The sequence below is a fragment of the Ascaphus truei genome, chromosome 2 (assembly GCF_040206685.1).
Source record: "Ascaphus truei isolate aAscTru1 chromosome 2, aAscTru1.hap1, whole genome shotgun sequence".
Taxonomy (NCBI): Eukaryota; Metazoa; Chordata; class Amphibia; order Anura; family Ascaphidae; genus Ascaphus; species Ascaphus truei.
In genome coordinates, this window is record NC_134484.1 from 403189331 (window position 1) to 403213522 (window position 24192).

General features: G+C 40.8%; 1 long non-coding RNA gene across 1 annotated transcript in view; it reads right to left on the bottom strand.

Moving 5' to 3' along the window:
- Positions 1–7663: 7663 nt before the first annotated feature.
- The window catches only part of LOC142487665 (uncharacterized), a 75929-nt gene continuing 59400 nt past the window's right edge, over positions 7664–24192 (bottom strand). Inside the window, exons 3-5 of the long non-coding RNA XR_012799281.1 lie at positions 10612–10656; positions 8454–9046; positions 7664–7756 (exon numbers count right to left, since the gene is read on the bottom strand). This is a non-coding gene — a long non-coding RNA (uncharacterized LOC142487665). The remainder of the gene's footprint in view (positions 7757–8453; positions 9047–10611; positions 10657–24192) is intronic.

The window sequence follows — 24192 nt, forward strand, 5'->3', positions numbered from 1 at the left end:
ATATGTGGTCACTAATAAATGCAGAATAAATGTTTCATGCTACATTTTGAGTTGTTATAATATTTTTTCAGCATACAGTACATTATTAATACTGTAGGTTCATGAACATAAATAGATAAATATAAAAGGTATGTGTGTTAGGTTGCACTCCACAAAATGAGAATTAGCAATAATGAACTGATATCGTGGTGCAAGAGAACTGTGAGGAACCTCAAACCCCCCAAAACAGTCACATATATATACAAAAGTTCCCAGCACACAATTTAAAGGAGAATCAGACAAAGGTCAAATGAAAATAAAGAATATATTGAATGTACATAAGTAGATGCAACATGGAATTGCCCCTATATAAGGCATGGAGAGTACATCACATCAAACAGAACTACACAATATCACGATAAAGGGGAGAGAAGGAGTGGAGGGAAAAGGGGGATGAAAATACAAATGGAAAAAAAAGGGAGGGAGAGGGAAAAACTACGTAAAACAATCGTAAAAGATAAGGTGATATATTCAATGGGGGCAACTTTTTGGGGCCTAAATCGCCCCTTCTTCATGCCCATTCTCACAGACCTTTTGAGTCTATGGTACTTCCCTTATGCACCTCCATCCAAAACGTCTCATCTATATCAAGCACTAATGTTAGAATATGCTCACGGCATGAACTTGATATATTAAATCTTTGTAATGAAAATCTCCAAAATATGCCTGGAGACACAAAAAACACCTGAATATAACACCTGTATATACAGTACAGTATTAGATGAGTAAATAATCCGCCCTGTATATCTCAAGACTCTATTGATCAATTCAAATCCTGAATCTACTGTAGCTGTACGACAGGGTTACTCTCTATGGAACAAAGCGTTCTCAAGACTATATTCGTCAAAACAAATGCTGAGCATAGCTGTACTACAAGGTTAATCTATATGGAACAAAGCATTTGTACAAAACACCAATGCTAAACAAGGCTGCAATGCACAACAATTCTGTAAGTCACAAAGTGCTATTAGAGCAAGAAAAAAGTAAAGAACATTATGAATCCTCAGTAGTTTAGTGTAAAGAGCTATGTGAGCTCTTCCAGCAGCAGCAGGAAAAAATCGTGGAGTACAACCAAGGAATGAAGCAGGGTAGACGTGATGTGGTGACTTCAGAAAATTTTATTCAAACAGACAGGTGTAGCTGGATCCACCAGATACATCTGTCTGTTTGAATAAAATTTTCTGAAGTCACCACATCACGTCTACCCTGCTTCATTCCTTGGTTGTGCTCCACGATTTTTTCCTCCTGCTTCTGGAAGAGCTCACATACTGCTGTTTGTTGGAGGCACACCGGTAACTGCTGCACACGGAGGGGAGCCCCGCGGGTCACGTGACCGCCTCGCACCATACGGCTGACACGCCAGAGGCAGCGGTTCATCACTGAGACCAGAGACCAGCAGCTCAGCTGAGCAACGAAGCTCAATGGTCCCCACCTAACGACACAAGAGAAGCACACCGCCGGTTGCGCGACCGCCCCACGTGACGCTGAGTCACGAGAGGGTTGGCGGTGCAACTACACAGTCACGGAGGACCTCAGCAAGGCATCATTTCTCCCCAAACCGTGAGTGCTTGCAACACTTGGTGCCCTGAGCAGGGCCAGTTGCTTTTTCTATGGTTACAGGTTATATACTTATTCATTACCTGCAGCGGTTACTATACTGACTTTGATGCACCTGATAGGATAATTTATTATCCAGCTCCACTAGTGTAAAGGGCTGTCAGGCATTCATCTGTGGAAGTCTGTCACTTTTGAATTGATCAATAGAGTCTTGAGATATACAGGGCAGATTATTTACTCATCTAATACTGTATACACAGGTGTTATGTTCAGGTGGGTTTTTTTGTGTCACCAGACATATTTGAAGATTTTCATTATCTAGATTCAATATATTTTAATATGTTTTGGATGGAGGTATTTAAGGGAAGTACCATAGACTCAAAAGGTCTGTGGGAACGGGCATGAAGAAGGGGCGATTTAGGCCCTGAAACGTTGCCCCCCTTGTAATATATCACCTTATCTTTTAACGATTTTTTAACGTAGAATTGACAGAAATCGGAGCTGCTAGAATAGGCCCGTACATCCTCAGGATTTGGTACAGTTCTTTGACACCCATCTCACAAATCAGATTAGTCACTGTCTTTTATGAGATATTGGTATTTGATGATAATTATCAAGCAATTAGAAACATTTGAGAAATGTTCGCTCAAGTTCACCAATAATGTGAAATTGGTGATTTTATTTAACATAAACATGTTGCCCGCATTTTTATTCAAATTTCCCAAAACTGAGAAATCCAGACCCTTAAATAGCATTTTTTACTGCAAGGCTATATTTCTGAATCTGGATTTTTCTGGCGAGATATTCCACCAATTCGTACAGCATCAAAGACTAATTTAGCCACGCGAGGGTTGCAAACATATTTGGGACACTTTCGCACATCCCGCTGATTTCCATTTTCTATAATTCACATTTACTGCTATACTGTATGGTTTGTCTTTAAGCCTTCAAAAAATATTATTTACAGAAAAAAGCAGCATGTGAGGAATCCACTCCTGGCTTTTCTCGTAGCCTTGCAGGGTGCTGTTGTTCTCACTAAATTCCCTCTTTGCAATCAACAGCAGCTGTGCGGGCTATCACTGCAACCGAGCCTTGTGCTCAGTCATTGGAGCAATGCCCTCACCCCCTCCTCCTGGGATTAGCCCGCTGGCCTTTATATACTGCATTCACACAATGCTTCTCTGCCGAGCATAATCCTCCTTGGATGTTACCTGTGGTTTGCCACAAGCCCAGGCTTGTTCTCTCGTTACTGTTCTCTGTTATTGTTCTAGTTCATTGTACTCATTCCAGTTTCCTCCATGCCTGCTGCTATGCTGAGGCTGAGTTCCTGGTTCCTAAAGGCCTGCTTGTACTTTTGCACTGGGTTACCAGTGCTGCCTGGCGGTGAGCCCACTCCGGTCAGTCTTCCCTCTCCTAGACTAGCGCCATGGGCCGTGGACGCCACTCGCGCAAACCCCGTTCCCGACCTGCAGTGATTGCGCTGAAGCAAAAGGACCAGCTTGATTTCCTGTTGCCGACTCCCTGCTTGGACTACAACTACCCGGATATCTCCTACCCCAACTCTAGCTCGTCCAACGACTACGCTGTTCTCTCCAATCCTGAACCCGGCCTGTTTGACTATGAATTGCGCACTCCAGACCAGTCTGCGCGGTCTAAGGTCGGTGATTTCACAACCCAACCTCAGCCCCGCGGTCCGGCCCCGGTTTGTGGCGAGCACAACCGTGACACAGCATTTGCTAATAGTCTACATGTAATATGAATGTTTAGGTCTTTTTTTGTATTTACATAGGACCTTATCTCACTTTGATAGAAAGACAATTCCAATAACAAAGCAGTCAAAAATAGTTTTCTAGTTTCTGAAGCTGTCAGGGTTGTAATAGGATTATGTCATTCTACTTTACACTTTTCCACGTATGGAATGAATTATAGAGTTTTCTCAAACTTTTGCCAGCTCTTTTAAAATAAATATGTTTACATTGGCTTCATTAAACATTTTCCAAGAAATGTATTCGTTGCTGTGGTATATTCAATACATTATCTGACTATTTTAGAGAAATTACACTTATTTAATTATGTTACTCAGCAAGAAACTGTTTTATAACTCTCCTTGGGCAAAAATGTTTCAAATGTATTGTGACAGGGTGAAGTCAGGTACTGATAATTATACCTGGGAAACATACATCTGAGTCCTTCATCCAGCACTCAGAAGGTTAATCCAGTAAGAATACTTGGGCAATCAGGAAGTAAGCTGAGACAGCTGACAACTAGCTTGATAAGGAGGCTACTACTTGTAGTAGGTGGCTGACTCAGACTACAGAGCTGTCCTATGCAAATGCTTAGCCAGAAGTATTGCCTAAAATCTCTCTAGGGACAGAGATTCCCAAACAAAGATACAGTAAGGACTTTGGGGTTTGAGCTTACTGAGCATGTGTGTGTTAATCAATTTCTGACTGGCAAAAGTTGTTTGGAGATAGGTGACCCCTTCTCCCAGAGCTCACCCCTCCCCACCTTTTTAACTTGGGAGTTTTTTTCATTTTGCTGTATGAACAGGATCTACTGTGATTGTTTCCCCTCATACAGAGGTAACAGGAAAGGTGCACAGTTAAGGCACGTTCTATAGTGCTGGGTGCGTGCTGCGCCGTGCGAGCGCAGATTTTTAGTTGGCTGACGTTAGTCAGCCTTTCAATACAAGGGGTGCGCGCACGGCAGGGAGAGGGGAGCCGACAGACAGCGGCGAAGATGATGAAATTCATATTTTCGCGCCGCTGCATGCGCTCAAATGTATGTATGTGTGTGTATGTGTGTATGTATGCATGCATGTGTAACGGGTATTCCCCCACCCAATCGCATATAGAGTGTATGTGAGGGGGAACCTATATGTTACCAGGGGTGGTGCAGTATACCTGTCAGGCTCACTGGAGGTCTGAGCCTCCGCTAGTGAGAGCCTGGGGTGAATCCTCTGGAATGTTCTCGTCGGTCAGCGCCTCCACCTATGTAGGATTCTATAGGAATGTAGAATGGGCCTAGCATAGGAACCCACCCAGAAACCACATACACCAGGGTTATGGCTAAAAGGTTTACTGAACGAGCAAATAACACAATAACATCACATCACATCATATTGTATAGCAACACAACACAGAGTATCATACTTTCACAGTGCAACATCATCAGTATGCACAACGATATACTGTATATGCCACCCTCTGCCACTAGCTGGCAGCTATAACCTTGCCCCTAACTGGGCTATAACCTCCTTACACAGTATCCCCAAAGTCCTTGTACCCAAAGTCCCAAGAGTCCCACAACCCCACCCACGTGTGGAACAGCGCTGCCCACTAAGATGAAGTGTATAGGTGGTGCACTTGGTGACTTGGATAATACCTGCCAAGTGCTCCTGCTACCGGGTGCGCAGATGACCTTTGCTTGGAATCCCTTGCTCCAGGAGATGATCCAAGATGCCTCCGCCTCAACGGAGGGTGGCTCCTGCATGGAGTGATCCACCTTTATAATGTCTCTTATCTCTGCTAACACAGAGGATGTATTACCTTCACAGCACTTACCAGGATAGTCACGGTTCCTGGCTGGACCCTCACTTGTCTAGGTTCTACAGGACCCTGTCCCTAGTCTAAGGGGAGTCCCTGTAGTAACCACAAGCTGAGGTGAGTAGGGCCTAGCTGGGGGCTAAGGGGAGACTTCTGGCTTAGTGCAGGAGGCTACTTTCCTCCCTGCACAAACACACCCTCCCCTCTCTGTGTCCCAGCTCCTAAGGCCTCGTTCAGGGTGCTGGCTTCGGAGGGAGGGCGTGCTGCCGTGCGTGCTGCCGTGAGAAACAAAGTATTCAATTTGAATACTGGTTTTCAGGGTAGAAACCGCCCTGTCTCCGAAGCCAGGAGTTGAAGCTGACTACAGTTTCAATAAACGAAAATTTCGTTTTTTGGAGCTGCAGCAGCGTCACAGGGACCAAGGCAGCCAATGAAATCATTCTTCAGAATGATTTCATGACTGCAACTTGGATACTTACCCTGCCGTGTGTAACCCCGCCCCCTCCCCAACGCTGAAAAGTCTGCTGGGGGATAAACACATGTCGCCCAGCAAACTGCAGCGCTGCCTCCCTCACGCCCTCCCTCCGAGTCCTGCAGCTGACACCCTGAACGAGGTCTAACTGACAATCCCTGTCTTCACACAACATTGTTGCAACTTTGCAGCATGAGAATCTGTCAGCCTTATTGGCTGTCTGGCTGCCTGTGACCAGGGTGAAAGTGCAGTCCCCAGAGGCTGCTGGGAACTGTAGTCCTTGGTGGCTCTCTTTAACATTGGGGCCTCGTGCGCGCTGTCTAATGGCCGCCGCTGCTGCTAACTGCGCATGTGCGAACTGGGGGATGTCCCTGACTATGGAGCGCCTCTTCTCACTCCCTGTAATGGCTGCCATATCGCATCTGAGGCTATACTGCACGCGCGCGAACTTCCGCGTATGCGCAAACGCACACAAGATGGCGGCACCCTGTAGCTGATGTCGCCGGGAGCTCCCGGTGACGCGATCACCGCTGCAACTGCCTTCACGCTGTCGCAGGTGAGAGAGAGAGAACCGAATGTCTGGGGAGCCAGAGGGGACCTGGCTACACGTGTGTGTGTGTGTGTGTGTGTGTGTGTGTGTGTGTGTGTGTGTGTGTGTGTGTGTGTGTGTGTGTGTGTGTGTGTGTGTGTGTGTGTGTGTGTGTGTGTGTGTGTGTGTGTGTGTCAATGATTGCAGAAGTAAATTGGCTGGAAACGGATTGAATTTTTAAATCCAATTTTATTTTAATTACATTTTTTTTTCTTTAAAAAATCTTATCTAGCACTTCCTTTCACTCACACAACCCATGCACACACATATACTCACACACACACACACACACACACACACACACACACACATATATATACATTACCTGCAGCTCCCGGCACTATATACAGGAAAAGCATGCGGCACGTGCACGTGCATTCGCATAGGAACGCCCTTAGTGTTAGGACCCGCAAATTTGGTTATACCTTGACGTTGGTATGCAGGCTTATGACGCTTTGGCCAAAGGGTTTAACTAAATAACCAAGAAAATATTATTATTGAAGTATTTAAACTTTATACATATTACCATATATATGTTTTTCAATTGAATGTACTGTAGCATTGGGCTCCCCTGTTTTTTGTTGTATACATTTGCCACACTCAGTAGCACTCCTTTTGGCATTATATATATATACATATATATATATATGATGTGGTGGGTATTGGAGTTTGAGCTACTGGGAATGTGTGTGTACAGTAAGGACTACTATTGTTCCATAACTTTTCTGGTATATGTTTAGGGGTTGGGAACTGGACAAAGCCAGCTAGCCCGATAGATAGGGCCTGGAATGTTTAGCATGATCTCCCTATGGGGAGTAGGTGTTCTTTTTATGAGTTTTGTTTTGCCTTAAAGGGACAGTGTGCCTAAATGTTTATTTGTGTTGTGGAGAAATAAAACCACTCAACATTTGGTTTACCCTGAAAATGCACGTGTGGACTCTTGTCTGACCTCGCCTACAGGCCGTCCTGCCACATGTATCTTAACATTTTATTGTAGTCGGAAATTTAAATTTAAATGGCTTTCTACATTTGTGCATGCAATTTGGAACTGTTTGTAAAAATAGAAAAAAAATTCTCTTAATTCTCACTGACTATTGTTTCTATATTAAAAAATAAATTATACCCCTGACAAATTTTCAGTAGCTGGTACTGTGTATTTTAGCCCTTTAATTTATATAGCACACTTGACAATACATCATACTGTACATACATAGAATTTAACAGACATATTGAAGCTTACATATGGGAACAAAGTGATGCTCAAATGCCTGGTCCTATAATTCTTTGATTGAGTCCATTAGAAACAAGGGAGAACACGCTGGGTTTAGCAATTGAGCAATAATACTGTAACACTCTAAACCTCATGAAAAAGGCTCTATAGAACGCTGAAGGTAGGGGGTGAGCAAGTGACTACCCCTCCCCTCATTGGGTTAGCCTAAAGGTATGAGTACTCACATAAACCCCCAGCAGTCTTCCTTATGCGTGCAGCTGTATCCGAAGTCCAAACGATCCAAAACAAGTGTGTGCAGCGCACAACATGAGAGAGAAGCAGGTCTGACCAAAAAATAAAGCTTTATTGGGAACACATAAAATCGAGGGTAGTAGCCCTTCTACGTGTTTCATGCAAGGCTACGCACTTTATCAAGAAGTTTCACATGATAGTACGCAGCCTGTTTAAATACAGCTGACTATGGTTTTGGCGCCAAAACACAATTACGTCACTTACCGCAATCCAATGCGCCACCGCATCAATCACACATGCGCAACGGCGCGCAAGGGGAGAGGGGGTGGGACTCCCCGTCTAAGCGATCAAATGACCCTGCAGCATACAGTATGGAGGTAAAAAACTCACCCAATGCTGATAGGCGTCACGATCATACGCGTCTCTTGCGCATGCGCGGGATGACGTGGGGGAGGGAGTTCCTCCACTGGGGATGATCGTGACGCCTATCAGCATTGGGTGATTTTTTTACCTCCATATGCTGCGGGGTCATTTGATCAATAATGTAAATAACTAACTAATACACCAAAACTACAGCGCTTAACCTATAATGAGCTAATGCTAAAAAATGTGCCTTAAATTAAATGGTGTGCATACTTAATTTCGCCTACAATATAATAAAGTGCACATACAATATCAAGTGAACGTGATGACTAAAAAACAAACAAATAAAGCAGCCTAAGTTGTCCCACAGTGCAGGTTATCTCCTCAACCTACACACAAAACTCATACAAAAACCATATGGAATACCTGGCGCTTAATACAGTAGAAAGTGTCCATACAGTGCAGTCCTTTAAATGTCCAAATGATGTTCCCAACCAAAATGACGATTGCAGTTGGATTCGTTAGTCCCCCCTAATAAAGGGTTAAAGAAAAAACACAAATTGCGCAGTATATCTGGACAGGTGCATACAGGACAGTATGACCACAGTGAACTACTTACAAGATAAATCTTGTAACTTTGAGTTGAGAGGATCTGTGCTTTAACCTCTTCCTTGCTGTGATCACGAATCCCACGCGAATCTTCTCAATCCTCCTCTTCTTTAGCCTCTCCCAAGTAGATATTCGGAAGGCATGATAAGGAGAGAATACAGCAAGATAGTGTGGAAAGTACAACACAATTTATTAAAATATATAAAAACAGCCAAATGTAAACTCACATATGGATGCAGTAACACGTGCAATACTAGGATGCCGTCCGCAGCTTGCTAAGGTGTCCCTTTTCTTGTTACAAATCAAGTACAGCTGTATGGCTCCTCTCAGCAGCAACTCAGTGCCCAGGACTCTCTTCGCCCTCCCTGGTGTGTTCCGGCGCTGGTCCCGCTGACGTCACTGCCTGAGCACTGTTCCCAGTTGTTTGAAATAAAAAAACTTTAATAAATAATTATATCGCCGAAAAACAAGAAAAGAGGGGAAAATATTGTATATTAAAATGCCCCTGTAAGGGGAGTGGGTGGGAGAGGGTAGCACAAATGATATAAGGGGGAAAAACACTAAAAAAATAATCGTAATGATAAATCAAAATGTGAGATCCCCAATGTGACTACTGAACAGCTAAATAACCAAGGTTGCCTCTCATATACAAGAACTCCTATACTAAATTGAAAATAGGGTGTTAGAGGCTCACATGGTGCAAACAGGCAGTCACATCAGTGAAATAGCTCCATATTGAAATAGATATTGTTAAAAGCTAATGTGGAACACTATACTATCCTAGAATAGATGATAGATATAGGAAGACAGTGCCACGATATACATAGAACCATCGCCTCACTGTTAAGATGTTTTAATATCAAGAGCTATTAAACTAACAGACTGGCTGAAAAAACACTGTTTTAAAACAGCCCCATAACAGAGGCTGGTGACATCATCACGTGCCCAACGCACATTTCTCTCCAATTACGGAGCTTCATCAGGGACAATTTGTGAGCCTCTAACACCCTATTTTCAATTTAGTATAGGAGTGCCTGTATATGAGAGGCAACCATGGTGCAGTTGTGATTTGATTTAATTTATTTTTATTCTTTACTACACACCTTTTCGGTAATATATGTTTTAAGTATATATTAATAAAAGTTATTTTTTATTAGTGGTGGTGTGCATTTAAGTGAATTTCTTTTGGGGTACAGTCACTTTGTACTCCTTATTTTTCTACTGATTCACTTTTCAGTTCAAAGTTGCACCCATCTTACAATTATCGAGTATATTTATTAATTTATATTTAATATCACTATTAGTATGGTTTAGTTGATCACTCCCTAATCTCCTTCCTTTTTTTCTAATCATCAAACAACCAGGACAGACAAATACAATGTATACAACCGTGTATCTAGTGCTGCTGGTGCTCGATCAGGCTATAATAGTATCCAACAGGTACAGCTCAACTCCACGATAGATCCCGCTCACGGGTGCCCACTAGTGACGTCACGCCCCAACGCGCGTTTCGTGTGACGCTTCACACTTCATCAGGGGGGGGGTGTACTATGATGTGAAACTTCTTGATAAAGTGCATAGCTTGCACGAAACGCATAGAAGGGCTACTACCCTCGATTTTATGTGTTCCCAATAAAGCTTTATTTTTTGGTCAGACCTGCTTCTCTCTCATGTTGTGCGCTGCACACACTTGTTTTGGATATTGAAGATTACCTTCAATGACGAGAATACATTGATTGTATTTTTGGTAAATGTTGCCCTTAGAGATGAAGTAACTTAACCAAAGTTATAATACTGTAACTAGGTTTCAAAAAAGATGTTCTGAATTGAAAATGTTCTCACTTCATGTGCTAGTATGCAATATGTGATAGAGATGCACCGCAGTCGTATACAACAAGAGGGAGTTCAAGTCTATCATTGCTTTCATACAACATGTAATTACTCAATATGTAGCCTACCCTTTATTCACACTTACCAACTTTTAGCTGTGTCACTTTGTACTTTCTGCAGACTACTACCACTATAAAAAATAGAATAAAAGGATATTTGAGACTCAGATCAACAGTTTGGCATTCTCACCCAATACATGAAGATGCCACTAAACAAGATCACACCCCAATAACACTATAATGTTTGACAATGCTTATATAATAATAGATTCTGGGTTTATGCTTTGGAGGACTGTGACCTACACCTTTTAGTTTAATCGTCCACCTACGTTGTCACAGGTGATCCACTAATTGGCAGCTTCTTTTTTTAGCCTGTGAATGTCTGGGAGTTCTTTCCCACAAATATAAAAGAGTGGAGCAGGGAATGTTCAGCTCATGAGAACAAAGGTAATATGTTCAAGAGCAACGAATTTAAAAGACAGACCAGCCCCACTTGCTGTGAAGAAACCAGAATGTACTGACAAACACACATGTTTAACAGAATAACCCAAAAGTTAATGTACAGTATGCAAATTTGGACACACTAAAACAGATACTTTCACATCTACAAACATAAAAAAAGTAAAAAAAATGTCACGTTTTATCAATTGTAAAAGTGACCATGTAGTCTATCGTTTAACCTGCCCTTGTGGACTATAATATGTGGGACATACAGTCAATCTACTAACAGTCCGCAAAGTGCAACACATTCAAAATATTACTCTAGGTCTAGAAACACATAGTGCGTATGCTATAAGCCTTGATAAGCCACTTATCGAGGCCTTTTCGCCAAAAAGGCCTACTGCTTTTCAGTAAGCCTCGATAAGTAGCCGATAAACGACTTTTTCGGTATTTTTTTCTCAAAATAAAAAATCGCCAGGTGAGCCGCAATAAGCCACATATAGGCAGGTTTTCATATTCGTACAATTGTAGTAGCCTCGAGTACGTTATCGGGACTAATCAAGGCTCTAGAATGGCGATTTCCTCTGAAAATCCTCCCGCCAGGAAAAGTTGGCGTGAATGTGGTAAGAACCTGCCGATAAGGTGGTGAGAGAGGAATTAGGGAAAAAAATGCATTTTTCCTGCCTTGGATTGATGCTGGGAGAATCCGGATCTGATACCCATTCATATCATCACCCGTGACCCCCGGCATGAGGTGGGTAGTAGGGTTGTTGTGTGTATTTGTATTTATTGTGGGTAGAGGGATTAGGTGAAGGGGCTAGTAGCCCCAATGATGGATGTTTAGGTATACCGGGTGGTAGAGGGAGGGGTTAACCACTTCATTACCACGCAATAAAAATGCATTTACAGGCAACTTCATTACCTTAGCAGCTAACCGCTAAGGCAATGAAGGGGTTAACTACCGGTGCCAGATTTTTTTTTTTGTGGGTGAAGGTGGCATTTGGCCCGTGGTGGGTGTTTAGCCCTTGCTGGGGGGGTTGCGGTGGTGTTAACCCCTTCATTACCTTAGCGGTTAATACCGCTAAGGTAATGAAGTGGTTAACCCCTCCCGCTACCACCCAGTAGGCCTAAACATCCATCCTTGGGGCTACTAGCCCCTTCACTTAATTCCTCTACCCACAATAAATAAAAATACACACAACAACCCTACTACCGACCTCATCTACCCCCAACAACCCCCCCTCCCCCCCCAACACAACCAGTACATTAATGGTCAAAATTACTATTATCCAGATATGGATAGTAGTGCATTTACCTATTATAAAATCAAACAGCAAGCCACCATTAATAAAGTAAATAAAAAGTTCAACTTACCCCTGCCATCATAAAGGGCGTCCTCATCAGCATACTCCAGGTTCATGTCCTCTGTTGCCAGGATAATTTATTTAATATAAATTGTAATACTAGTGTAGATGAGCAGGGGGTCTCCGGACCAGGACCGCATTGATTTGAGGTCCGGGGACCCCTTGCTTCCTGAGATACAGGCCCTGTTATGGGGTGTCAGTATCTCCTAAGCATTTAAATGTCCCGGGTCACGTGACCGTGGGAATAAAAGGCATAGGACATACAGACTTGTGATTCTGGCTGGTATTGCATATAATGCCACATATCGAATTTCTGCCCCCCTTCAGGTCTCACTTTACCCAGGTAAAATCGTGGATAACGCGCAGACATTTCTTGGGAAATCTCACGTAAGGGACCGGCTCCCGTCAGGAAAACCGGAATATATCTGTAGGAATCTGGGTTGTGTTAAAAAAAAGAGGGGGGAAGGGGGGGGGTGCATTGATTTCATTTCTTCAAACTAATTACAAAGCTTGATATTCAGTGTGTATATATATATACTATTATCTAATATGTATAATATAATATAATTAAGAAAATAGGAGTAATTATGAGAAAATGTTGTAATGCTTATTTTAAAAAAATTATTTTAGCAGCAAAACGTGAAATCTTACATTTACTTTTTTCAATAAATCAGTTTTGTAGTAGTAGATAATAGTGACGGGACCTGTATCTCAGGAAGCATGGGGTCCCCGGACCTGAAGTCACTGTGATTCTGCTCTGGAGACTCCCTGCTCATCTATACTAGTATTACATTTTATATTAAAAACTTTTGATCGCTGGCGAGATATGCGCCGGGAGAGGCGGCCTTTTCAGAGAGGGGATCATCACGTCGCCGGCTACTCGCCCGTTTTGGGAATTTTGCTATTACAGGTAATCGAGGCTTTCTGAATACCGTGATGGCAACGCTCAAAAAACAAGCAAATTAAACGGCTGGCGATTTTTTTTATGAAGGCTTATAGCATAGGCCCCATAGTGTATAATTACATTTTAATAAATAAGTCATGCCCAACTGGTTTGGTATATTTAGGCACAGAGCAAGTGCAGCTCAACGGAGGAGGTGGAAAGAGAACCACTGGCCTCTCCCAAAGAGAAACATTTTGGATATTCCACTTATGTACCCTTCAGCCATTAAATCTTGCACTGCTAGGGAGGTGTGCTAATGCTGGCTATAGAAATCAAAGGATGCTTTAAAACTCATTAAAAATGGAATTAGTATTTAAATAAAATTAAAAAAACAGTCACTATTAGCTACTACTACAAAACTGATTTATTGAAAAAAGTAAATGTAAGATTTCACGTTTTGCTGCTAAAATAATTTTTTTTAAATAAACATTACAAAATTTTCTCATAATAACTCCTATTTTCTTAATTATATTATATAATACATATAAGATAATAGTATATATATATATATATATATATATATATATATATATATATATATATATATATATACACTGTAAACCAAGATTTGTAATTAGTTTGAAGAAATGAAATCAATGCACCCCCCCCCCCCCCTTCTCCCCTCTTTTTTTTAACACAACCCAGATTCCTACAGATATATTCTGTTTGTATCCGGGGTTTTCCTGACGGGAGCCGGTCCCTTACGTGAGATTTCCCAAGAAATTTCTGCGCGTTATCCGTGATTTAACCTGGGTAAAGTGAGACCTGAAGGGGGGCAGAAATTCGATATGTGGCGTTATATGCAATACCAGCCAGAATCACAAGTCGGTGATCGCGAGTTATTGTGTCCCCTCCCCCCTAGCTGTAGGAAAAACTGTACTGCATGTTACATGATGACAAGGGCTAGGTTGAATGTGTACTGCATTTTACATGCTGACAAGGGCTAGGTTGAGTGACACTCACTGTACAGCAGGTTACATGATGACAAGGGCAAGGCTGAATGTGTACTGAATGTTACATGATTACAAGGGCTAGGTTGAGTGACACTCACTGTACTGTATGCTACAGTACATGAAAACCTTAGTACTTTATGTACAGTACTACTGTAAGTGTATTACATTTACTGGTAAAGAGTAAAAAGTCTTAAAACAATAAAACCAGTGAACACTTTATAAAACAAAACTTATTTTTTATTCGATGAAAAACATTCCCAGTACATTTTTAGTTGATTATTGTGAAATTAATTAAACAAGTGTCCGTCCCCATACCCGTGGGTGTTCCAGGGAAAGCACCTTTTATGCCTTAAAAAGGCATTTATGTTGTCTTTCACAGCTCGGAAAAGAACCGGGTCATAGTGAAATTACGTTTTACTTTGTCCATAATATTTCTGCGGAAATTTGAAGGCAGCGCTTTCTTGCCCCTTGCCCCTTGCCCCTATTGCCATCATAATTAACCACCTTAAACCACTGAAGAAATAGCTCATAACTCACATGGTGTTTCATAATGAGAAGGGCTAGTATGGTCACATTTCCAGCACTTCTAGAAAAGTATTTTTCCTTTAAGCTCTGCGGGAGGTCTGTTAGCAGCATGTCTGGGATCGTGCACGGATCGAGTTGCATTTGAAACTGTACTCTCCTGGCTGCTGTGGGTCGTGCAGCAGCTGTGTTTATTTCACTGGGCGAGGATAGCTGGTCTGGGAGGCTTCGCATTTGCACCAGTACACCTCTGAGTGCAGCGGGTGTTGGAGGAAGAGGTGAGATTCTGTCAGTGGGTGAGGGTAGAATGTCTGGTAGGATGCTATCCTGCAGTGGTGTGCGTTGTCTTGGCGGCGTGCAGGCCAATTCCGGTGAAGAAGAGGGGGCAGGTAGCGGATGATGTTCCTTCAGGTCACCCTCCTGCTCCTCAAACATACAGAGGGAGGGACAGAAACCAAATAATAGAGCCCAGCAATGTCATTGTCAATGTTACCCATGCTCCTCTCCATCCCCTCCATTCTCTCCAAAGTTGATCCAACTTGGCCTCCATTCTTTCCTTGTATTGCTGTGTTGTTGTGAGGAATCCGCTCCTGGATTTTGGCTGGAACTCATCCTTGCATAGCTGTGGAGTTTCCAGACAACGCCTCCTTGCTGCTGCAATCAAGAATCACCTGTTCTGGACTCACTCTGCAGTCTCCTTCATGCTGCTTGCTATGCAGCTCTGTCCCTATTGGCTGCCCATGCTATTTAGGGTTAGCCCTTCCCCCCAGGAAGTGGCTAAGCATAATCCAAGTCTGTTTGGATGTAATGGTGCTTGCTACAAGCACGCCTGTCTGGCCATTCTGTTCCTGTGTTAAGCACTGGTTCCCCAGTGCTAAGCTTCTAGTTCCTGTGGTCTGCTGCATATTTCCCTTGCAGAGGCCTTCATGCTGTCCTACCCCTGTCCTTCTTACAGGGGCCCTTTTTCTATGCTGAAGCTGCTCCGCTGAAGTTCCTGCTTTCCTTTTCCTATGCTGAAGCTGCTCCGCTGAAGTTCCTGCTTGCCTTGCTGAAGTGTCCTGCTGAAGATTTCCTGATGACGACCCTAGCTTGTGACCGCGACCATCGCTCCTATGCCGCCTGCCTTGACCCCAGCCTGGATAACGTTAACGCTGCTTTCTCCAACCCTGAACTGGCTATGTCTGAACACGGAATCCGCACTCTGGACCTGACTCCATGGCCTCAAGTTGGTGCATATACATCCCCACCTCAGCTCCGCGGTCCGGTACCAGTTTGTGGCAAGCACGATCGTTACAGTTGTGTAGCAAATTCTTCCGTTGTCAGTTAAGGATTCCAGTATGCGACCTACGAAGCTCAGGCTGACAAAATGTGTCAGGGTGGAATCCGGTTCTCTCTTTAAAAGGCTGGATATTCAGAGGGGGACGTCGGTGGGACAGGGGAAGTCTTGTTCTGCTTCAGTTGTCAGAGGGCCGCCTGGTTGTGCATTAGTATGGCAGGGGACATCTTGTTCAGCTTCTGTTGTCAGGGGGATGTCTGGTTGTGCATCGTGGGGATGGGGACTTCTTGTTCATCTTCAGCTTGGGTAGAACAAGGGTCGTCTGGTTGGGCAACGTCCGGTCCAACCCATTTAATGTCCTTATTTATGATGGTTCCAATTTTCTTCCTGCAATATCCTGGCCCAGGATGTTTTGCCTTGGGAACTTTTTGTGCCTGATCCATGGCAGCAGATTAAGCACAATACAGTATCTGGACAGTATATGAAATCTGTTTCATATACAGATTAGCCATTGTGAAGGCCATGCGTTTTGGGTCATCTTTTATGCACTGTATCCCTGACTCGATGGTACAGGTGTTAAAAGAGGGTGTAAACATTAACGGTACATGATTAATGCTATGCATACATTACGTTAACTGTGCTTTGTTTAATTTCTTTTCAAAAGCAGCAATGCCCAGAACAGTTATTTCAAAGGAAATCAGTATAAGAATACAGCAGATGTACATGAATGGACAATAAATAAGCCATATCCAAGCCTGGTTAAATAGCTCGGGCCTTGACGACACTCATAGCTGTGTCTGCTATAATGCCCATGCAAAGACTAAAGTTCGAAAGAGCAGTTGCATGGTCACAACAGAGTAAGTACTGTACTGTATAGACAGTCTAACTGTATATTATTGAATGAGAATATTATTGTTTCTGTTCCCTCCTTTCTCCATTATCCCCTCTCCGTCCTTTCTCCCTCATCCCCTCTTCCTCCTTTCCTTCTCATCCCCCTCTCTCTTCCCCTTCTCCCGCCTTTCTTGTACTGTACTAATTTTTGGGACATTTATGTAGAAAAAAAATCTTTATCCATTGTCATATTTAGCTTCCGTTGTTTGACAAATATGTATGCACACTTGTAATCGTTCATGACTCATGGTTCCAGGTTTTTTGTTTTCTTTTTTGATTTAGTTATTACAGGCTTATTGTGAGTGCTTGTCAGTCTTTTTTGTGTGTTTTTTGTGTGTTTTCATATTATTTTTATCCCTTAGCAACCCCAGGATTTTTGACTATTTTATGATTGGTTTGCTTAAGTTAATCTTTAAATACCAATATTATATTTATTTTTGGGTCCTGGGTTAACCTTTTCTATTAATATAGTGTTAGTGACTTTTCCTTTTTGTGTGTGTTTGATATATATATATATATATATATATATATATATATATATATATATATATATATATATATATATATATATATATATATAAAAATATATATATATATATATATATTTTTATATATATATATATATATATATATACTGTATGCATGCAGACATGCAGATGAGCATACAGTTGTATTTACATTTGCATATTTGCTTTGCTGTGGAGGGTTTTTGTCACTTTTTTTACTCTCCATAACTTAACTCGGTATATATATATATATATATATATATATATATATATATATATATATATATATATATATATATATATATATATAATATACTGAGTTAAGTTATGGAGAGTAAAAAAAGTGACAAAAACCCTCCACAGCAAAGCAAATATGCAAATGTAAATACAACTGTATGCTCATCTGCATGTCTTAGGCAGGTCTGCAACCCCGCCTTTCACCATTATCACCCAGCACACAGCACTTCCACTGCAGCAAGGAATCCTGGGAAATGACATGCAAATGAGCACACAGTGCCACTTTTTGCTTCAAAAACAATTTTTAACATGGTTTCCTATAGGCTTAAGCTTGCTGCATGGCCACAGCTTTGAGCACAGCCGGGTAAGGTGCATAGCCAGAAAACCCACCCACAGACAGCTGTTTCGACCTTAATGGGTCTCATCAGTGTGGGGTTGATTAACTGGCTATATACATATATAGATATGTATAAGCACAGCCTGCAGTATATATAACGGATGGTATTCAGTCCTACAGTACTGTTGTGAGAAATAAAACTTGTGTAAAATGCTCTCCTAATTTGGTTCACTTTGCAATTGATTTGGTATCTTGTTTTGGCGGCTGATCCTGTCTTGGAGATGGGACAGGATTGCGGGATGGCAGTTAATGCGTGATGGCAGTTAATGCGGGATGGCAGTTAACTTGCGGGATGACTGTTAATAGTGCGCATGCGCATGGTCTGTTGTGTTCCAAACCTTACACTCTGTTCTCTCAGGTACGGGGGAGTGGGTTTGGCTGGATGGCGTTGGGGGTTGGGGATGTCATTTAATAGTGTATACAGTATGTAGCGCCTGCAGAAGCTAGGCATCCGTGAAGGAGCTACTGTGAAGTCCATGCATTGCTTGATTCCTATAAAGAACAACAATAAACTGTGAGCCAATATTGTGATTATTATAAAGTAATGAACTAATAGAATGTGTATATAACAACCCAATAAGAGTACTGTAATATATTCCGAGTGCACTAAATAGGTTTTAAGGGAACACAAAATTGTATTCCAAGAAGTGTTAAACAATAAAAAATAAATATTAAGATAAAATACAAAAACCTTTAACAATCATGGAGAGTCTGCAGCTTGTTGGAGTGGATAGTCCAACATCACATGGAGAACATGTAAAAGAGAAGAAACAAAGCGCACGCCTCTCATAGAGTAAAAAAGTAATTATATTGTTACAATAATAAAGTGTAAATGATTTTATGTACAAGAAAGATTAATCCTATAGGCAGGGCATGTTTAGGGTACATGTTACCACTATAGAAGGTGAAGACTAGTTTCAGAAGCAGCAGGAATATCCAATCACGCTGGTAAGTAATGTCCGTAACACAGTACCCAAGAGGGTTACACTTGAGAAGACAAATGGAAACAAAACTCTCCTGCTACGCTAGATCCGCTTCAGCTGCAGCCCGTCAAGGAGCAACCAGACCTCTGCCTCACCACGATCGTAAACCGGGATCCTGACGTCACCTCAGCACGCCGTAGGTCTGCGATAGACCACCCAGTGATCGATTGTATGAACAAAAAGTCCCGTAGGCGGCATGCGCAGGATCAGAGACGCAAAGATGATTGCAGGAGAGTGTCCAAATGTTGAATAAAAAATCCTACGCGTTTCATAGTGAACTACTTCGTCAGGGATGTATAGACTGACTAAGCTAATAGAATATATACCCCACATAAGCACAGCAATTGGTGGATTCAAAATATCAATTAGCCTATCATTGCTTAAGTCACATAGCAAACACAGGTATAGTTCTAACTACCAGACATTTGCACAATACAAAAACCTATTTCACAGATTAATAACAATCTTTATTATACATATTATACTAAAAGCAAAATAGAAATTAAAATGGCCTCAATATGATGGACACTGCAACGAGAAAAACAATATTAATACATAATACAGAAAACATATTATCTTATTCGAGATAAAACCTGAAATAAGATCTGAAATAAGATCTTGGGAAAGGATTTGAATTAATTATAAAATAATGTAAATGTAAACTAAAAAAGGGTCATTACCAGTTGATACAATAACACTGAATTATCATTAAATGTATAAAAGATGCCAATATGGTGAAAACTTATTTCTAATTCAATAATAAAGTTATTAAAGTGACCAAACGTCAAGCTCTTCATTCAAACCCCTAGGGACCAATGTCTTGAGTAGATAAATCCAAAATGTTTCTTGTTTTGAAAGAGCTTTTAGCCTATCACCCCCACGTCTAATGGGGTTTACTACCTGAATATCTTTATATTTCATTAAATTAAAATCACTCTGATGATGTAATTTAAAATGGCAGGGAACACTATGATTATCTATGCCCAGTCTTATATTCCTGGCATGTTCCAAAATTCTGGTCTTCAAAAAACGCTTTGTACGGCCCACATATTGGAGTCCACAAGGACATTTCAACATGTAGACAATGTACAAGTTTTTACAGGAGATACAGTCCTCTACAGAATACTTATTTTTAGTGACAGTTGATGTAACAAATTTCCTGTCACTATGTAAAAGACTGCATGCCCTGCCTTTACCGCAACCAAAATTACCCACAGGGTTGGAGGTTAACCAAGTTTTCTCCACTATCTTGGCGACACTCGGTCCTATGTCGCTAGGGTCCAAATGATTTTTCACATTTTTAGCTTTCCTATAAATGAAACTTGGTTTGGCATTTAAATGTGAACCTAAGACCAGATCATTTAGTAATACAGTCCAATTTTTATTTATAATTGCCTGAATCTCCCTACTTCCTGATTTAAAATTCGTAATAAATGGCATTTTAATCGTACTATCATCAGGATTAATACATTCTTGTTTTTTGACCTTATTCAACAATAGTGATTGCCTATCCATTCCCCTAACTATTACTCTTATTTGGTTGTTATATACACATACTATTAGTTCATTACTTTATAATAATCACAATATTGGCGCGCAGTTTATTTTTGTTTTGTATATGTAATTTTGCTCTTATAAATGTGGCACATTTGTTGTTTTTTCTAAACACATCACTGTTCTATGTATTAGTGCACTTTAGTATTTAATTTTTATTTAAATAAAAAAATTTGCACGCACCAAATCATTATGGTTTGGAGTTTGGCTAATTGCAGGGATAGAAGGGTTACATTTGCAGATTCTTTGTTTTCTGAACAGTCTAGTTTAATCCTTGATTCAGAATCTGAAACCATATCTATTGAAGATCATTTTAAAAATTTTGAGAAGTTACTCCTTACTGAAAGTAAACATTGGTGGGAAAAAAAACACTCTTTTAAAGTATATTGAGTGTAAAAGAGTCCCTAGAGGACAACAAATACATAAGAACCCCACCTTTGCAAAAGATAATGATCACTTTCAGAAAGAATGGGATAGGATTCTGGAAGAGTGCTCTATGGAGTTAATGAAACATCATTTTTGAGAGGATTAAAACTCTAAATGAATTAGAAAAAGACATTTCAAAGTTCATTACTCTGTTAGAGCCTCTGATCAAGGAAAAAGACTACTAAACTAGAATATGAAATGAAGATGACATTGGAACATTCTGAAAGCGAGATAATGAAAACAAAACAGAATAAGTTTTACAGAGATAAATCTGACTATTTAAATAATAGACAGAAAGATTGGGGAAGGTTTGAAAAGGTTAATGTCATGAATCAGCCACAGCAGCCCCGCAGTAAACAATTAGATGAAACCCAATCCAGATTATCTGGAAGGATTAATACTGATGGGAATGCTGTGTCTGATAAACGTCAAGATCATTTTAAGTTTTATAAGAAGGGTCATTCCAATGGATATAAAAAATCTAAGAATGAACATCAGAATTCTAGATCTTATTCTAAACATTCTAAACATAATAGGAGGGAAGGGGAACGCTCCCATCTTTGGGACGGTTACCAGGCCAAAAGTTACCCACCCCTAAACATGGATCTGGTGATCGATTTGGCGAACCCTCTCTTTTTTTAGAGACGCTCAAATCAAGATACCAGGCCCCTCGGGGCTCGAAAAGTTCGGAATGGGAACCGGACAGGTCAAATCAAGAAACCCCAAAGGGGCAGAAAATACGATTTGTACAAGAAGAGGAACGAGAGGGGGGACCCGTGTCCTAGAAAAAAGAGCTAAGATAAAAAATGTAGTACACTCTGACAGGGGTATATTTAATCTCTCTACTTATACACTCGCGGACACTGAACAAAATGTCCTGAGAAGAGGTCTCTCGTTTGCTGAAACTTGTGCCCCCAATGGGTTTCAACTTTTTACATACCTTAATAATTTTAACCAGAAATCTCATGCTGAAGTGTAATTTTTTAAAGAATACTGATGATAGTGTTAATTTATCATATGATATTAGTGAACCAGCCACTGAGTGGTTGTGGAAGATGTTGTTCAAGAATTTATCACGCTAATTTTAAATCCCAGTCTAAATTTTACCCAGCACACTCCAAGGAGAGTTTTATAGATGCCTTTTTAAATATTGTAAATAATGAATTTGCAAATATGGTGAGTGATTTTAAACTTAATAGATCACATATAATTTGAGTTTTAAAGAACACCAAGAGCGCTACAAAATCTTCAAGGAAACAGTGATTTAATCATTAGACAAGCTGATAAGGGAGGTGGGGTTGTACTACAGAATCATGAAGTTTATGAACAGGAAGCATTAAGACTGCTTAATGATACTGTGTTTTATGCTAATCTTAAGACTGATCCAACTACTAAATATGTTGAGGAATTTAAAGTTCTATTAGATAAAGCATTTTAACTAACCATTCTGAATAAAATGAATATGTTTTTTTAATAATAGAGAACCAAAGAATCCCTATTTTTTTACCACCTCCCTAAAATTCACAAATCCCTTGTTAGTCCCCAGGTAGACCAATAGTATCTGGAATACAGTCCATCACATCCAATCTGTCTAAATATGTGGATAATTTCCTTCAGAAGTACGTGAGTGTACTCCCGTCTTATTTAAAAGACACATCAGTTTTAAATGTATTATCAGAGATAAAATGGAGAGACACATATACTGTAGATGGGTGACAATTGATGTCACCTTGCTATATACACATATACCACATACTCTGGGATTGGATGTGGTGGATTCTTATTTCAAGAATGATGGTACACTCAATCCTTTAAATGGATATTTTATTTTTAAATCCATTAAGTATATCCTCGCCCATAATTATTTTTTATTCCTTTCCCAGTTCTATGTGCAGGTTTGTGGGACTGCTATGAGGACTCGATTTGCCCCCAGTTATGCAAACCTGTACATGGGTTTCTGGGAAAAGGAATGTATTTGGTCCCATAACCCCTTAGCCACACACATTGTAGTGTGGTGGAGATTTATAGATGATATTATCTGCATTTGGGATGGAGATGAGGAATATTTGGAGCTATTCTTTGAATACCTTTGCCATAATCATTTTAACCTGAAATTTACCTATGCTACAAATGCCTCGACAATAGATTATTTGGACTTGCATATAGAGATTGATCCTTGTGGTGTTATAACCACCAGGACATTTTTTAAGAAGGAACCATTGAAAAGGCTGCTCTAAGCTCTAAACGGAGAGCCAAAAAATATACATAATAAAGTCAATAAAACTTTAGACAACTGTGGTTGAAAGTGAGGGAAAATTCAAACATAGGATTCAACATAAATTGCTGGGAGAAGTAACCAGAAACAAAATGTGCAGTATAGGAGTTCCAATGGACAAACGCTACTTGGGATAAGCATATAACAGAGGAAAAATATGTTACCTTTGTTGATCCCGCAGTGTAGCACTCCGTTTTGACTGCGTCTGTATCCGGTGTTTGGCGTGGATATCGTAGGCTCCAAATCAGCTGCCAGTTCCTTCTCTCCAACCACGTAGAGCTCCCGAGTGCCGGTGGTGTGTGTAACCACTTCCGGTCCGTCCGGGAACGCTCCACTCACTCTGTAGGTTCCACAAGTACCTCTTGTGTGGAAAAAGATCCCATATGTCATGCCCTCACAGCCTCAGTGCGTCTCTCCAATCGGCAGGCAGTATACAAGGAAGATAGGATTGGTATGAAACTGCAACATCCAAAAATAAAGCACCCTCAGCTCACCAGAAGGTAGAACAAATAAAAAAGTTGGTCTCACCACACGCATGTTCAAATTGAGAATCCTTGAATACAGTATATGAGACTCATTTTGAAAAAAGATCAGATGCATCCAGTGTCTAAACATTTCAGCACATGCCAAAATGGGTCCCTCAACAATTTTAAATGTATTGGTATCGAACATGTTCAGATCCACTACAGAGGCGGAGATAGAGTTAATGCACTCTACCGCAGAGAGGCTCACTGGATTTTCACGCTGGATACACTGATCCCTAAAGGGTTAAACACAGAGTGGGATCTGAAATATTTTCTTTAAGAACCAAACATTATGCATGGTTTCTTTTTGTACTATATCCAAACCTTGTTCTTATAAAATCTTTGATCTATTGCATATATATATATATACTAATT